Here is an 18,863-nt window from a genome sequence, read left to right as displayed (position 1 = left end):
TACATGGTACTCTGTGCCTCAGCAACCATTATAGCGTCTAGTATTTACTGAGCACTTAATATATACCAGCCACTGTTCTGAGCATTGTATTTGTTCATTTCCATACAATCCTATAGAGGAGGTAAGTGTGTAGCAAGTTCAATCACTTACTATTTCAGAAACTCACTTTTTCAACTGTGAATTAGGAATGCCATAGAAGCATTCTGAAAACCCAACATCTGAAATCCCAACACTGAGGCAAAGGGAATCACTGCAAGTTCAAGGCTAGCCTGGGCTATACGAGACCCCATTTTTTGGTTTATTTCTTTTAGAAACATATTTGGGATGTAAAGAGGCAGCTCAGTCAGTAAAGTGTCTCACCAGCATGAAGACAACATGAGTTTGATTCCCTTAAAAAAAAAAAACAAAAACAAACAAACAAAAAAACCAAAAAAACAGAAAGCAAGTGTGGTAGTGTTTGACTGTAATGTCAGCGATGGGGAGGTGGAAACAGGAAGCTCTCTGGAACTCAATGGCCCACCAAACTGACTGAATCCCAAAGTTTCAGATTCAATAAATGATCCTCCCTGGTGATGGTGGCATACACCTTTAATCCCAGCACTCGGGAGGCAGAGACAGGTGGATCTCTATAAGCTCGAGGCCAGCCTGGTCTACAGAGCGAGTTCCAGGACAGGTTCCAAAGCTACAAAGAAACCTTGTCTCAAACAAAACAAAACAAAAAATCCTGTGCGAGATAGAGCTCTGTCTCAAGAAAAAGAAAAGTTAGAGAGCAGCTGAGGGAGACACTCGTTGACTTCATGTGTATGTGCACCTCCCTCCATCCCTCAAGTATGTGTTTCGTAGTGTGGACCTGTAACCCAAGCACTTGGGAGGCTGAGATAGGACTGCCTTGAGTTTGAGGTAGGTCCTAGCAACAAAGTTACATAGAAAGTTTGAGGTCAATTTGGACTACATAATGACACCTTGCTTCAAGACATTGAAGGGAGAAGAAGCAACAGAAATCTCTAAATTCTTCAGATTGAATATGGAAATACCCGTAAGGGTTGGGGATAGAGCTCAGTTTATATTATGCTTAATTAACATGCATAAAGTCCTAGGTTTGCTCCCAAGCACTGCCAAATTCTAGGCATGTTAACATGTACCTATAATTCCAGCACTTGGGGAGGTAGAGGCAGGCAGATCAGAAATTCAAGACATTCTTGGTTATAGAGCAAGTCTGAGGCCTGCCTGAGTGAAAGACAGACAAACAAGCCCAGCAAAATGACTGGGACATTCAGTGTTCCATAATTAATAAGCCTTGGCAGTGACTACCATTGCTATTGTTATTTCTGCACTTCTCCTATCTTCACCACCTAGCACAGAACCAAGAACAGAACTTATTCTACCTTCGGTGTTTTGGTTTAATCAAATTCTAAGCAGCTGCACTCTCTGCTTGGCTCAGCTTACCCATGGGAACAGGTTGTAAGTGCCATGCACAAGCTGTGCAAGATTCTGTATTTTGCACACCAATTCCCTTGGTGCCATATCAAACATTTCTCAGTTCAACTCTGATAATCACAGTCTCCACTGCTTCTTAATAACTGAGACTAAAATATTAATTTTGAAACCCTTGTATAACCTATAATATCATGGGAAAAGAAAAATGTAAGAATAATTTGAACATGCATTAAACATGAATTGAAGTAGCCAGAGTCATGCATCTAACACAGTTGCAGCCATCCACCTTTCTGGGCACTATGGATAGCCTATGTTCCTTTGTTTTCAAACTCAACATGCGTTTCCGTAATTGTAGTCCATTTTACAAGGGTTTATCCCCTCCTTTAACTCCTGAAATATCAGAATCACTCTTGCAACTTCAAACAAAAAACATTTGAACTCTACTACTGAGCCACAAAAAAACAAAATATTAACTCCCATATTTTGGGGACAGATACATTGACATTTTGCTCAGGTGATAATTTTACTTTACTGATCTACCTCTGTCAAAAAGACAAATGCAAAGGCTATGGAGAGAATCAGCAGTAGAGTACACGCTTAGTGTGAGCAAGGCCCTGGGCTCTGGAGGCATCTGTTAAGAGTGAGTACTGTTCAGGCAATGAAATTGAGAGGCCTGGAGTTCTGATCCTAGTCCCACATAACAAACTGGGCAACCTGTAAATGCCTATACTTCCAGTTCCAAGGCATTTGATGTCTTCTGGCCTCTGCTTACCACAGGTATATGCATCTATGCAAATGTGCACATATATTACAATATGTGCACACAGAAGTCAACTATTACATAGCAAAAAGTGTTGGTAGCTAGGTCTTTCCTAATGTGATTTGTACATACCACTCACACAGATACACACATATGTATAAAAATAAATTTTTATAGTCAGGCGGTGGTGGTGCACACCTTTAATCCCAGCACTCGGGAGACAAAGACAGGCGGATCTCTGTGAGTTTGAGGCCAGCCTGGTCTACAGGGCTATTTCCAGGACAGCCAATGTTACACAAAGAAACCCTGTCTTAAAAAAAGCCAGTAGATAAATGAAAATAAATAAATTTTCGTGAACAGATTCACTTCCCAGCAATTCTAACTCTGGAAATATCCTACAGCTACTCTGTACAAATATAAAAAGACAGAAGTACAAAGTCATTATATCACTATTGCTAATAGCAAAGGATGGAGACTGGTTAAATAAATTACTGTTGCCTTTCAAGGGAAATAACACTATGAACCAATTACAAAACTTAACTAAACTCTCCAATAGTTATTGAAGAAAAAGAAAGCCTTCCAATATATTGCTAAGTGAATAAAGCAAGGTACAGAATAGTTTATAAAGGCATCATTTGTTAAAGAGAACATTAACTGATCCAAAACAGAACCATATCATTGCTTATCAGACATAAATGCCCTTGGCAGGTTGCATGAGTAATGACAGTCTTCTGCAGGAAGGGGAATGGGTACTACCAGTGGACAATCAAGAGAAGTAGCCTGCTACAGCAAAAGTTGGTGGTCATTGTTTTTTCTATTGTGATCTGTATTTCACTGACGTCTCCAGTACCCAACAGAACTGAGAACTCTGTTGTGCGTGTGCTTAATTCTGAAACTATTTTTTAAAAATTTATGTGTTATTATTTTTCCTACTTGTATATCTGTGCATCATGTGTGTGTTCCTGGTACCCTCAGAGGTCAAAAAAGGTCATTGGATCCCTAGAACTTGAGCGGGTTCTCCCAAGAGCAGCAAGGGCTCTTTAATTATTGAGGTATCTCTCCAGCTCAATTATACTATTATTAATTAATAAAAAATACAACATATTTCAGGGCTGGAGAGATGGCTCAGTAGGTAAAGTGCTTGTTGCATTAGCATGGAGATCTGAGTTTGGCTCTCCAGCACCCACATAACACTAGATGTGAGAGAGCATCTGTAATACCTGGGGAACAGACAGAAGGATCCTCTCAGTGCTTGCTGGTCAACACTCTAAGTTCCAGTCTGTTTCAAAAAATGAGGTGGAAAGTTGGTAACATGATTCAGTGGGTAAAAGAGTTTGCTGTACAGCCTAACGCCTTGAGTTTGCTCTCCAGAACCACATAGTGACAGAAGAGCATCAATTCCAGTAAGTTATCCTCTAACTTCCACCCATACACTCTGCAACACATGTCTACACATAGAATAAATTAAAACATAATAAAAATATATACTAAAATGTAAAGGCAGACAGCATTCGTATTTTAAGATGTTAAATAAGATAGATCTTCATTTTATATATCTGTCAGTAAACCAAAGAGTACTAATACAGATTACTAAATTAGGAGGCAAAAAACAAAACAAACAAACAAAAAAACCCATCATCTAGTCCAGCTCTGCTAAGAACTTGAGAAGCAGATGTGATACATGGTCAAGTTATTTAACTAATAACGATGGGGCTTGGATCGTGTTTTGTCACAGGTTTTCTGCAACATTAGGAACCAAACCAGAACCTTACAGGGCCTTACTAATGTTAGGCAAGCACTATAACATTGAGCTACCCTGCTGCCCTCTTAACTTTATTTTGTTTGTTTTGAGATAGGGTTTCTCTGTGTAATAGCCCTTGCTGCTCCTGAACTCCCTTTGTAGACCAGGTTGGCCTTGAACTCACAGAGATCTGCCTGTCTCCGCCTCCTGAGTGCAGGAATTAAAGGTGTGCACCACCACCACCCAGCCTGACTTATAGAAAGACAAAATCAGTATGTTTCCAAGCATGGAGCTTAATACTAAAGAAATCATTCACTGCTTATTTGAAATTCCAATTGAATTTTGTCTGGTCTAAATCTGGCTATCCTACATTAGAAGCAGCATCTACATTTCTGGCAAAATGTTCTGTCAGTGTTATTTAGCACATTTCATGCACATAGAATCAGAATATACACAAATGTCTGCGAGGACTGCAGCCTGATCCCCTTGCTGAGAGAGTCTCTCTTTAAATTAATCTAGGAGTTTCATTCATTGGTGATCAATACCTCCTTACTTATTTCATTAGGAGCTGTAAATTGGTAATTTTCTGATCCTCTCCTTCTTTAGGAATTCTCCTTAGGAAACCTTTCTGGGGACTAGAGAGATGGCTCAGCAGTTCAGTATACTTGTGCTCTTGCAGGGAATTTGATTCAGTTCCTAGGGATAAATATGGTGCCACACAACTGACAATAACTCAGTTCCAGGGGATCCAATACCCTACTCTGGCCTCCAACAGCCAATCACATAAGTGGTACACAGACATACATGCAAGCACTTAAACATACTCATAAAGATTTTAAAAAGAGCCGGGCGGTGGTGGCGCACGCCTTTAATCCCAGCACTTGGGAGGCAGAGGCAGGCGGATCTCTGTGAGTTCGAGACCAGCCTGGTCTACAAGAGCTAGTTCCAGGACAGGCTCCAAAACCACAGAGAAACCCTGTCTCGAAAAAAAAAAAAGAGATTTTAAAAAGAGCTGGGAGGTATTGGTGTATTCCTTTAATTCCAACACTTGGGAGTTTGAGGCCAGCCTGGTCTACAAAGGGAGTTCTAGGACAGCCAGGACTGTTACACAGAGAAACCCTGTCTCAAAAGCAAAAAAGAAAAGAAAAAAGAAAGAAAGAAAAATAAAAACTCTGTCAACAACTAGGGCTGTCTGATTACTTAAAATAGAATTTTTACATGAAGGCAAATATAAATGATTTTTTTCCTTTAAATTTTCAATTCATAAAGAATGTCCTACCTGCCAGGACAGGAACCAAAAGCTACGGAGAAACCCTGTCTCGAAAATCCAAAAAAAAAAAAAAAAAAAAAAAAAAAAAGTCCTACTTATTTTAAATGGTACCAGGTGACTTATTTCAGAATTTTAATGTTTTTTCATCAGATTCATGATTAATTCTAGCATTTTTTTATATTCCATGTTTTTCATTAAATTGCTTTAAGCCTTTGATAGCTTCATTATGCTTATTTTCTGTCTAACCTGGAAATAAGCTTTCCTTCAGTGAACACATGGCTGTTATAATTAGCCACCCACAGTGCTAAATTCAGGTAAGGTTATGCATTTCCAGTTAAGTACAGAGAGCCTGAAGCTGGGGAAAGGAAAAAGTAAAGGTGACAATGCTTGTTTTTTGGAGACCTGCATAGCTCCAGACACCCACAACTACTCTAGGGCCACTGCTATTTACTTCACATGCTCAGTCATCTCTCCAGCCCCTCAATGCTAACTCCAAAAGTATAGCTGTGACTTCTAGAAATTTTATGAAGGAGTTTAAATTATTAAGAGAATACAGGATTAGACCAGGTGGTGGTGACACACACTTTTAATCCCAACCCCTGGTAGTCAGAGGCAGGCAGATCTCTGAACTGAGGTCAGCTTGGTCTGCAGAGTGAGTTCCAGGATAGACAGGGCTACATGGAGAAACCCCGTCTCAAAAGTACAAAACAAAACAAAGAAACAGACAAAAAAGAGAATATAGGATGAGAATTTTAAAAGCTAAATTGTCATTTTACTTATTATCTACCTCCTTACACACTGGAATTAAGAATTTACCATTAAGCCGGGCAGTGGTGGCGCACGCCTTTAATCCCAGCACTCGGGAGGCAGAGGCAGGCGGATCTCTGTGAGTTCGAGACCAGCCTGGTCTACAAGAGCTAGTTCCAGGACAGGTTCCAAAAACCACAGAGAAACCCTGTCTCGAAAAACAAAAACAAAAACAAAAATTTACCATTAAGAGGGCTAAAGAGATAGATGGCTTAGTGATCTATCACTATTCTATTATAAGAACACTTATAGCTCTTGCAAAGGACCAGGGTTCAGTTCCCAGCACCCGCATGGTGGCCCATGACCATGTGTAACTCTTGTTCAATGCCTCCTCCTGGCCTCCAAAGGTATTTGCATGAATATGGTACACAGAAACTCACAGAGGCACACATATTTACACATAAATTACAAAAATACTTTGTGTATTTTGAGACAGAGTCTCTATGTAGTCCCGGCTGTCCTAGAACTTGCTATGTAGACCATGTTGGCCTCTTCTGCTGCACCATTGGCCTAAGAAGTTGTTTTTAAAAAGAATTTATCATGAAGGCTGGGAAGATGGCCTAGTGAATAAAGCCTTCTTGCCCCATAAGCTTAAGTTTAAACCAGAGTTCAGATCCCCAGGATACTTTTAGAAGTTGGATAGGTAAGGAGGGAGCTGGAGAGATGGCTTAGAGGGTAAGAGCACTGGCTGCTCTTCCAGAGTTCCTGAGTTCAATTCCCAGCAACCACATCTGGTGCCCTCTTCTGGCCTGCAGGCATACAGGCAGACAGAATACTGTATACATAAAGAAAGTTGGGTAGATATGTTAGCTGTCACCCAAGGACTTGGGAGACAAATCCAGGGACTCTCTAAGAGAAGCTGGTTTGCTCTTGCTAAGACTATTAATCAGCAAGCTCTCATTTCAGCTAAGAGACCTTGCCTCAATAAACATTGTGGAGAGTAATCAATTTCTGGCCTCCTCATGCACACACATACATGTGCACACACATCTGCCCACACACATGCACACTACATACATGCAATGACACAGAATTTAAAGTTATCCATGAATAGTCTTATTACATAATAACCCTAAGGATGTAAATGGAGTTCCTTGACATAAAGGAAAAAGGATCCATTAACCAATAAGATTCAAAACAATTGGTTAAGTATAATACAAGACAAAATTTTTTGTTTGGTTGTTTTTCCGAGACAGGGTTTCTCTGTGTAACAGTTCTAGCTGTCCTAGCTGTCCTGGAAATTGCTCTGTAGACCAGGCTGGACTTGAACCAGAGATCTGCCTGCCTTTTCTGGGATTAAAGGTGTGTGTCACCACCACCTGGTCTCATCCTGTATTCTCTATTTATAGTTTGAACTCCTTAGTAAAATTTCTAGAAGCCACAGCTATACTTTTAGAAATAAAACTGAGAGGCTGGAGAGATGGCCCGGCATACAAGACAAATTTTTAATAATGTCAATATTTTAGAAGATAGAGATGTTGGAGAGCAGCTTTAAACCCAGTCAGGCAGAAACATAAGGATCTCTGTGGATTCCAGGCCAGCCAAAGTTACATAGTAAAACCCTTCTTAAATAAATAGATATTTAATTTTAAAAGGTTTATCTGATCTCAAACACCCTCCACAAAAAGTAGTTCAAAAAGATTCCAAGAAATAAGACAAATAGGTAAAGGAAGTTGGGCATCAAAGTTGATGACTGTTGATTTTGTTTAGGTCTCATACATTCACACTATACAGCAACAACAATTTTACTGGATCACTAGAACAATGACAACAAGTTCTTTGTGCTGCTGCTCTTCCCTCTTGCACTTGCGGCAAAACTCCAAATAATCTATTTCTATGTTCTTTCTTATTGTACTATGAAACTGCCTCCAAATTTCTCTTCTAGCTTGTATATGTGATAGCATATAACTCCATAAGCTATATGATAGCTCTATTCACCTGTGGAGCCACAATTAAGATACAGACCCACTACCCTCAAAAGGCTCCAAATGCCTGTTTGCATGCCTTGCTTTCCTCTGCTCCCAGTGAAGACTACCACTGACCTACTTCCTGGCTTTATGTATTATTTATATTTCCTAAATTTTACCTAAGTAGAATTATAGTCTCTTGTATCTACTGTCTTTTGTTTACCATAATGATTTTGAGATTTATCTACAATGCTATCATTACCCTTTCTTTCTACTGGAAAGAAGAAAGATCCATAACGAACCTGTGTGTTGGCCAGAGTAACAAGTGGCTTCCAAGACTGGAATTTAAGTCTTCTCATGTCTCACATTTGTTCTTTTCATTACCTCAGACAGGCCCAGTCACTCCCCCCTTAGCTGACCCCTAGTAAATGGAGTAGCTCACAGCTGTCACTACCACAAAAATGAACAGCAAAATAGTGAATTCCAGGGTGAGGGAGGATGATGGGCAGATTTTACATACTGGCTGTCCTAGTATTCAATAGCACAAATATGTGAAACTCTCCTTTGTGGCAAGCCTGGAGACTGCTAGCTCCCAGCTGTTGATGTAACAATCAGAAATAGTTTTGGTATGCCAGCAGCAAATTATCTCAAAAAAAGGGTGGGGAGAGGAAAGAAAATACTTAGGAATAAATTTAACCAAACAAACAAACAAACAAACAAACAAAAATCAAAGATCATGTTGGGCATGGTGCCAAACAACTTTAACCCCAGCATTCTAGGGACAGAGACAGTAGGATTTCTGTGAGTTCCAGTTTCAGGTCAGTGCCTGGTCTACATGTCAAGTTCCAGGATAGCCAGGATTACATAGAGAAACTTGTCTAGAAGGAAAAAAGAAAGAGGAAGGAAGGAAGGAAGGAAGGAAGGAAGGAAGGAAGGAAGGAAGGAAGGAAGGAAGGAAGGAAGGCAGGAAGGCAGGAAGGCAGGAAGGCAGGAAGGCAGGAAGGCAGGAAAGAAGGGAAGATCTCGGCAATGAAAACTACTAAAACATTGATGAAAGATCACTAAAATTGGAAAGACTTTTCATGAACTTCTCAGAAAAATCAACACTGTTAAAACATATAACCCAAAGCAAAAATTCAATACCAAAATAAAGAAATAAATCCCAATAAAAAAAACACCAAGGCCAGATTGGCTTCAGACTGAAAAATCTTCTGTTAGAAATAAGTTTGGGGTTGCAAATAAAGGCCACCACACCAACTTTAGTGTCTGGACAAAGAAAAACTTTACTGTGGATCAAGAGGATACACTGCGTGTGTGTGTGTGTGTGTGTGTGAGAGAGAGAGAGAGAGAGAGAGAGAGAGAGAGAGAGAGAGAGAGAGAGAGAGAGAGAGAGAGAGAAAGAGAGAACATGCAATGCACACAGGGCATGAAGAACACCTGGTTCATTTGTTTTTTTGTTTTTTTTTAAGCCCTAAAAGCATTTATTAAAAGGGGAGAAAGGGAGGGAGGGAGGGAGGGAGGGAGGGAGGGAGGGAGAGAGAGAGAGAGAGAGAGAGAGAGAGGGAGAGAGGGAGAAGAGAGAGAGAAAAAGAGGGAAAGAGTCAGAGAAAACGCGTGCGTACGCCGCCAAAGAAACAGAAGAGAGAGCATTTGTTTTGTTTTTTGAGACAGGGTTTCTCTGGCTATCCTGGAACTTGCACTGTAGACCAGACTGGTTTCCCAATCATAGAGATCATGTCTCTGCCTCCCCAGTGCTGGGATTAAAGGTGTGCATTACTACTGCCTGGTATGCACTGGTTTTTATTCTAACACAGGTGCTGTGTCCTTTCAATTAAAAGAATTGGCATAAAGAAAATGAAGGAAAGGGGGATGGGGAAGGCTACTTAAAACAGTCAAAGTCTAAGACCATAACAGGGCCTTTGCATAAACAAAGACTTTGCTGTGGCTGGTGATGGTGGGAGGGGATTTAAAACATTTGTATACAGTTTTTTTAAAGGCAGATAAGAGCAAAAGATTTAAATTTGTTATAAAAAATTATACAGTGTTTAACAGACTAATATTTAATGTTTGTTATGCTCCCAAGTGCTGGGCTTACAAATGTGTGACCAGGCCTAGCCAGTCATTATTTTACAATTATATAATATTGAGACTAAACAGAGATTTCCTATATTGTGGAAATTTCACTTTTTCTTTCTTAGGAATTTGGAAACAAGATGAAATGATTATATTGTTTTTCATACCTGTTTTTAAGTGACAACTGCTAGTAAAAAAAGAAATTTCTAGCATTTATACCAATAAAACAATCTAAAAAGAAAAACAAACAAAAAAACAAATCTGTGAAATAAATACATATATACTTAGTGATCCAGAAATGGTGTAGGAGGTCCTTCTGTCTTTGTGTTGCTTTCATTGGTTAATAAAAAAAAAAACTGCTTTGGGCCTGTTGATAGGGCAGAACTTAGGTAGGTGGGAAAAATTAAACAGAATGCTGGGAGGAAGAAGGTAGAATCAAAGAGACACCATGGATCCACCGGCAGAGTAAGACATGCTGCCGAAACTTAGCTGGTAAGCCACTGCCACACAGCAATACACAGATTAATAGAAATGGGTTAAAATAAGACGTAAGAGTTAGCCAATAAGAAGTTAGAGGTAATGGATCAAGCAGTGATTTAATTAATACAATTTCTGTGAGGTTATTTCAGGGCTGAGCATCCAGGCAGCCTCCCTCCCCCCTATAGATTGGCACCCACGTGGCCAACTAAATCTACATAAAACGTGACAGGGCTTGAAAAGGAATTCTAGACCAAAAAAAAAAAAAAAAAAAAAAAAGAAGAAGAAGAAGAATACAGAGTTTAACACAGCTTCTTGCTGTTTGCTGGCAGCTTGCTGCTGCTCCTTTAAGATTTTCCTAACTCAGCCACAGCGGCAGTTTTGAAATGCTGGCTTTCTGGGCTTTGCTGCCAGTGCAACCTCTGGCTCTTTTAGGAGACAGAGCATTTGGGCGGGGTTTGTGAGCAGACGGCTGCAGCTTGCTTAATGGTGACTTGGACTGGCTGTGTGCCTGAGAATGGAGCAGTGTGCATGGCTCTCAGAGGCACCAGCAGCACCACCATACTGGCAGTACCGTATATATCATAGGAATGGTGCAGCTTAAGTTTTAGACTGGGCAGGCAAGCAGGTGGTACTGCATTTGACCTAGTAATGTCACAGTTTAGATTTTTTTTAAGCGCTTAGCAAGCAAAAGCGCTCCTGAACAGCAAAGAATTACAGATAATGCAATAAGGACAGATTCAGACATAAAAGAACTCTAAATGAGTCACAGTGTTGGATGAATGTACGTAGGCTTGGGAGAGAGAAGCAAGAGTATAGAGAGTTGGAAAAGAAGTAAATCGTTTAAAAAAACCTTTAAAGAGACAGAGTACAGATAGTCATAGATTAAAAGGAGTAAAGAAAAGTAAGCCACGTAAAGATGGAAAATTCACAGAGAGTCTGGATTATGTATATTACTGTGTTTTCTTTGAATTATTTGACTGTGAGTGAGCTAAGTACAGAGAGACATTTCATTGTATGGGCTGCTATGTTAAACCAGCATGTATATTATAAAGGTAGCATGACTTTCAAATTTGGGTCTAAGGATATGTTGCTTTGGAAAAGTTCTTCTCTTGTTTCCACGGAAGATGAGAACCTATGAATTGCTTCCAGACCAATATGGTTTCATAGAGCACACCCCCTGAAAGGTTTCTGTGAACACCCTCAAAAAATTACTTTGTCCAACTGCTGGACTGAGATACACACAGGATACACCATGAAAGACCTGATTAACAGCGTCCCCAAACAGCAGGAAGCAGTATGGACAAAACTATGCCCATATTCCCAATTATTGTTTATTATTTATAATTGTTTGTTTACATTTAAAGGGGGATATGACATAGATATGAATAATTTGCATTGGTATGAATCTTGGTTTATTGGTACAAATTTAAGGTCAATTTTGTTATATGTATATGTATTTCTGATCTTGACTGAGGTATTGTGATTGTGTAGTTCATTTTAAAAATGTAATGTTGGGGGCTGGAGAGATGGCTCAGAGGTTAAGAGCATTGCCTGCTCTTCCAAAGGTCCTGAGTTCAATTCCCAGCAACCACATGGTGGCTCACAACCATCTGTAATGGGGTCTGGTGCCCTCTTCTGGCCTGCTGGCATACACACAGACAGAATATTGTATACATAATAAATAAATAGCCGGGTGGTGGTGGCGCACGCCTTTAATCCCAGCACTTGGGAGGCAGAGGCAGGTGGATCTCTGTGAGTTCGAGACCAGCCTGGTCTACAAGAGCTAGTTCCAGGACAGGCTCCAAAACCACATAGAAACCCTGTCTCGAAAAACCAAAAAAAAAAAAAAAATAAATAAATAAATAAATAAATAAATAAATATTAAAAAAAAAGAAAATATAGAAAACAAAAAACTGTAATGTATAATTAAGAAATATAGGTTAATAGATAATCCTCTATAATAGTGAAGTTTGTAGTCATGTTAGTTAGATTTTATAGATGTGCAGGGAAGTATTTCAGATGGATAGGGATTCTTCAAATCTTTCAGAGACCTTCAGAATATGGCATTTAAAATGTTTTGAAAATTTAGGACTTTTCATGACAGTAAGACACATCTGCTCCTGGCAGCATCAGTTTACTTCAAAAGGAAGATGGGCATCAAAGAGGCTCCTTATGGAGTTTGTTAGATGAACTAGACATGCAGGATCCACAGAGAAATGACTGCTGAACTTGCCTAAAGATGAGATGATCCTTTGGAGTTCCTGCTTCATGAAAGAGTCTGTGAGACATTCTGCAGGAGAGAGAAAGTGACTGGCAAAGTGTCAATATAGGCAGACCTGTCTTTGAAATTTCCTGCTTTGTGGAAAAGTCTGCTGGATACTATGGGCCTGTAGGCCAAAGATGAATGTTCCAATGTTACAGAAGAACTTGGGGTGACTGTCCAGGTAGCTAGATGTCTCTGTCAATTCTAGAATTTTGGAAGTTGCTTACAATGTACTTCCTGTTTACTTAGGTAATATTATATCCTTCTGGAGTCTTTGATGGAGTTGAAGAATAGATAGTAATAATATAGTTTTCCTGAGTTATGATAAAAGATAAAATAAATATAAATATTGTAACTATAATTTTTATTTGATACCTGTTTTGTTATATGTAATTTTACTATGTTAAAGTTAAAGCCTTCCTTTTTATTTAAACAGAAAAGGGGAAGTAATGTGGGAGTCCCCTCTGTGTGCTTTCATTACCATTAATGAATAAATAAACTGCCTTGGCCTGTTGATAGGGCAGATCTCAGGTAGGTGGGGAAGACAGAACTGAATGCTGGGAGAAAGAAGGGTAGAGCCAGAGAGATGCCATGGATCTGCCACCGGAGTCAGAAATGCTGGAACTTTGCTGGTAGGTCACGAACTCATGGTGACATTCAGATTAATAGCAATGGGTTAAATTAAGATGTAAGAGTTAGCCAATAATAGAGCTAATGGGCCAAGCAGTGATTTAATTAATACAATTTCTGTGTGGTTATTTCGGGGCTGAGCAGCCATGCAGCCAGGACAAACAAGTGGCCTCCCTTCACCCTACACAGAAAAGGTCATTTATTCAAAGCTGTCCAGGGGCAAATGGGATGGATTTCTGCTAAGAGTTTTTACAGGTTTATCTGCCTTTAGGTGGGAGCAAGTCAGCCAAGTATGAGGAACACTAGGGTAAGTATAAAAATTTAAAAAAATTTAAGTATCGGACTCTAATGTTGCCTGCTTGTATGTAAATTATCAATACACATCACATACACAAATACACACATACAAGTTAAAAACAGATACAATATAACTCAACATTCTTGATCACTTCTCATAAAACATTTCTGTACCTCAGGTTAGGTATTAGATCCCAAATAACACACAAGAAATTCCATATTCCAAGAGGCAAATTAAAAATTAAACACTACAGTCTACTCTTCCCTCTCAAGAGAACCAGTTACTTCAAACTTCAGGGATTATCCTATCTGTAGATGGCTGAGCTTTAAGAAGACAAAGGAGGGGACAACTGTTTAAAGCAACAGCTGCAGAGGAACTAGAACAGATAGTACTCAATGGAATTCCTAAGGTCAGCTGTGGACTTTTGGACACTAATATGTGAGTTACTATTATAATACTTTTTAAAAAACTACTTTGAGATTATTTCGATTTATAACTGAAAGAAAAAGTTCTTTTATGATTAACTATAAATACTCTGTGATTTGCTTTAAGACCTGCCCTTAACAGGTTTATTAAGTTTTTAAGTTTGGTGGTAATCACCTAAAAATGAACGTAGTAAAATTGCTGAACCCAGCCACCTTAAGTCAACACAAGTATAGTAGTTTCTATATACAGAGGTTTAATTCTGAATGCACTAACAGGGACAGGTAGTAACCAATGCTGGGGTTAAATTCAGAGGTTTATTTTTAAAATTTAAAATTTTGGTCTAATCCAATCTCAGGAACTTGTCACTTAAAAGATTTTCTGCCAGTTGTAGCCATAAAACCATGTCAACAAACCATATATCATGTGTTTTCCTGGAAAAATAATGGCTACAATTAGTCTTTATCAATTTCCAAGCTGGTTGGGTAGAGGTGGGGTACCTTTAGTCCCAGCGCTCAGGAGACAAAGGCAGGAGAATCTTGGCTATCCTGGTCTACAGAGCTAGTTCCAGAACAGCCAGGGATACACAGAGAAATTCTGTCTTGAAAAACCAACTTGCTTTTTTTTTTTTTTTTTTTGGTTTTTCGAGACAGGGTTTCTCTGTGGTTTTGGAGCCTGTCCCGGAACTAGCTCTTGTAGACCAGGCTGGTCTCGAACTCACAGAGATCCACCTGCCTCTGCCTCCCGAGTGCTGGGATTAAAGGCGTGCGCCACCACCGCCCGGCCCAACTTGCTTTTTAAAGTTAAAAAAAGTATATAAGCCGGGCGGTGGTGGCGTACGCCTTTAATCCCAGCACTCGGGAGGCAGAGGCAGGCGGTTCTCTGGGAGTTCGAGGCCAGCCTGGTCTACAAGAGCTAGTTCTGGGACAGGCATCAAAGCTACAGAGAAACCCTGTCTCGAAAAACCAAAAAAAAAAAAAAAAAAAAGTATATAAATAACCTCATTTACTGTGATCTAAATTATTAACATGTAATGGTGCTATCCAATTAATCTTTCATTTTTCACAAATGGTTAAAGTGGGAATAATTTTATTTATTCAAAACAATGACATGAATTTTCTAGAAGAGTAAATGGTTATCTATATACTGGCCACATTAGTATAGACCACTAGTTTTTGTTTGTTTGTTTGTTTGTTTGTTTTTTAAGACAGGGGTTCTCTGTGTAGCCCTGGTTGTTCTGGAACTCGCTTTATAGACCAGGCTGGCTTGAAACTCAGAGATCTCCCTGCCTCTGCCTCCCAAGTGCTGGGATTAAAGGCTTGCTCCCAGCAAGAACCAATCATATGTCAACATAAATAGACGGTTAACTAAAAACAGTTTTCAGTTTTGCTCCTCATTGCTGGTAAATTCTCAGCTCGAAATTGTGGCCTGGATATAATATACTATTCTAGATACTAGTTAAATACCAGTATTATGCAATGCTTCCAAATACTACGTAAGTTCACTTCATAGTAAAATAGACAACTATATGTTTTTTTGTTGTTTTTGTTTATTTGTTTGCTTTCTGAGATGGTGTCTCAGGTAGCCCAAGCTGACCTTAAATTCTAAGAGTCTAGAATAGCTCTGACCTTTGGTCCTGCCTTCTTACACTTCCTCCTGCCTACTTAGACTTCTGAAGTGCTAAGCATCTGTGACCACCACTGCTAGTTTTATCTGGTGCAGAGGATTGAATCCAGGGTTTCAGGCATGCTAGATAAGCAAGTACTTCAATCCATCACAGTTAAAATGATTCCATGACTGAATACATGAATTACGTAACAATAATAGAACTTATCACTCACTTCCTTACAAAAGTCAGGGGTAGTGGCACACCGTTTTAATCCCAGCAGTAGGGAAGCAAGGCAGGCAGATCTGAGTTTGAAGTCTGTCTAGTCTTGAGTTCCAGAATTGTGTAGCCAGGGCTATACAGAAAAATCTGTCTCAAAGCAATCAACTAACCATCTATTCCTCTGACTGTTCTTTGGGGTTAGGGAAATAGAAAGCATATTAGATTCCTTTCTCTCCTTTAACCGTGAACCCACAACTACTACCACCACTGCCACAACTGTTACTGCCAATATTACTACCACTAAAAGTGTCTCTTGTTTGAGATGTAGCTCAGTAGTGAAGCATTTGCCAAGCATGCTTAAGGCCCTGGGCTCCATCCCTAGCACGGCAGGATTAGGTCTTGGCCACGCTCTTACCTAGGCTGGTTTCAAACTGTTGGATTAGGGTAATTTTCCTAATTTTCCTTGAAAGCTTCAGCATTCAGTTGGGCAGTAATGGCGCACATCTTTAATCCCAGCACTCGGGAGGCAGAGGCAGGTTGAAGTCTGTGAGTTTGAGGCCAGCCTTGTCTACCAGAGCTAGTTCCAGGACAGCTAGGATTGTGATACAGATAAACCCTATCTTGAAAAACAAAATAATAATAATAATAATAATAATAATAATAATAATAATAATAACAACAACAATTTCAGCACTCGAGAAGCTGAGACAGGAGGATTACTGCATGTTCTAGCTACAGTGTGGAATGCTATCTCAAAAAAACAAACAAACAAACAAAAAAACCCAAATAAATGGGGTTGGGTTCAGCGGTTAAGAGCACTGGCTGTTCTTTCAAAAGACCAGGGTTCTATTCCCAGCACCCACATGGTAGCTCACAACTGTCTGTAACTACAGCTCTGGGGATCCAACACCCTCTTCTGACTTCCTTCTCACTAGATGTCCACAAGGTGTACATAATACACATAAAAAAAAGAAAAAAGAAAAAACTCAGCCGGGCGGCGGTGGTGCATGCCTTTAATCCCAGCACTTGGGAGGCAGAGGCAGGCAGATCTCTGTGAGTTTGAGGCCAGCCTGGTCTACAAGAGCTAGTTCCAGGACAGGCTCCAAAGCTACAGAGAAAGTCTGTCTTGAAAAAACCAAATAAATTAAATTAAAAACTCAAATCAGGGCCAAGGAAATGGCCTGGTAGGGAAATGCACATAATCCATAAGCCTAATGACTTGAGGTCAATGCCCAGAACCTACATAAAAGGTCACATGGGGGGGGCTGGAGAGATGGCTCAGAAGTTAAGAGCATTGCCTGCTCTTTCAAAGGCCCTGAGTTCAATTCCCAGCAACCACATGGTGGCTCACAACCATCTGTAATGGGGTCGGGCATACACACAGACATAAATAAATAAATAAATAAATAAATAAATAAATAAATAAATTTTAAAAAAAAAAAAAGTCACATGGGGTAGCGCATGTCTGTAGCCCAGGCAGGCATGGCAGAGATCACATGTGATCTATAAACCCAGTACTATGGGAAAACGGGAGGCATGACGGGAGAACATGTGCAGCAGCAGAAACAAAACAGATCCTGCCTCAACAAAATGGAAAAAGAGAACTAACTCCTCAAAGCTGTTTTCTGACCTTCATTTGAGTGCTGTGGCGCGCATGCACCCATGCATGCAAGTGAAAAATTCAAACTCAAGTAATTAACTACATTTTCCAAGATGTAACCATGAAATGAAAAGAGAAAATCCTCTCACAAATAACAACAGAATGGTCTGGGTTTTTGTTTTGTTTTTTTGAGACAGGGTTTCTCTGTAGCTTTGGAGCCTGTCCTGGAACTTTGCTCTGTTACCAGGCTGGCTTCGAACTCACTGAGATCCGCTTGCCTCTGCCTCCCGAATGCTGGGATTAAGGGCGCGCGCCGCCGCCGCCACCACCACCCGGCCAGAATGGTCTGTTTTAGGGAAATACATTTAGGAGCCCGATAAAAGGTATTGGTGGATCAGACTGCAATGTGAGGAGAGTTGTAGCAACCAGTTCACAACTTTACCTTTCACAAAAGGTGGAAATCCCAACGTCGAATTTTCAGGCTCTTTCACTTGCCTCCAAATCATCTTTGAATGAAACAAGGTATGAAAGAAAATAGAATCTTTTTGCAGTGAGTTAAACTCAACTGAACAAATATTTCCTAAAAATCTACTATGTGCAAGACATTGTGAAACGTCTGTCTCATCTCAGAGTTCAAAATTATATGAGAAAAAGAAGAACGAGGTTCCCGGAAGTACAGAAAACAACCCAAAGTCGAATATAAGCGCTCTGAGGAGTGTGTTTCAAAGGCAAGAGGACTTTGGGGACTCAAAAGCCCCAAGAACGGTAGTTTTCGAGACAATGGCCGGAGAAATCGTAGCTAGGGAGATGAAACGTGGTGAGTATGTGAACCGTCGAAGAACCAGGAGAAGCCAAATCCTAGGTGCCCAGCAAACGCCGGACTCCGCACGCACCGCTCCGCGGACAGGCGCACCCTCTCCCGCGCAGGCGCAGGGCTTAAAGCCGCGACCCTGTCTCACCTCGGGGGCTTCTGGGCTCCTCTTCGGTCAGTTTCCTCGGAGGGCGCAAGCAATAAACTCGTCTGGAGAAAGCCCTAAGACCAGGCTACCAGCCGTCCTGTCAACCCGCCTCAGGCTACTGCCGGGCCACGTCCCCATGGCAACGCCGCCAAACGCCCGTTCGAACGCGCGCGCTGACGCCCGCCCGCCCGTAGTCCCGCAGCGCCGACCAATGGCCATTCAGGGAGTCTGCCGTCGTTTACCGCCTTCTCCTCTAGAAAGCCAATCAGAGATCCGAAGAGACAAGTGGCGTAACCGCCTTTCCACCAATGGGTTCGCTGGAGGAAGATCTCGCGACAGTCCCATCAGAGAACCGTGCCTCCGAGGCGGGTCGGAGCGTCCGGTGCC

The 18,863-nt window shown here is 40.6% G+C and overlaps 1 protein-coding gene across 1 annotated transcript in view; it reads right to left on the bottom strand.

Moving 5' to 3' along the window:
- Positions 1 to 18,529, bottom strand: part of Kif24 (kinesin family member 24) — a 58,499-nt gene extending 39,970 nt beyond the window's left edge. Inside the window, exon 1 of the mRNA XM_057790757.1 lies at positions 18,477 to 18,529. The gene's annotated coding sequence lies outside the window, so the exon portion shown is untranslated. The remainder of the gene's footprint in view (positions 1 to 18,476) is intronic.
- Positions 18,530 to 18,863: the final 334 nt, after the last annotated feature.

The sequence above is a fragment of the Chionomys nivalis genome, chromosome 16 (assembly GCF_950005125.1).
Source record: "Chionomys nivalis chromosome 16, mChiNiv1.1, whole genome shotgun sequence".
Taxonomy (NCBI): Eukaryota; Metazoa; Chordata; class Mammalia; order Rodentia; family Cricetidae; genus Chionomys; species Chionomys nivalis.
Note: the sequence above shows the minus strand (reverse complement) of the source record. Positions and strands in the feature narration are given on the sequence as shown.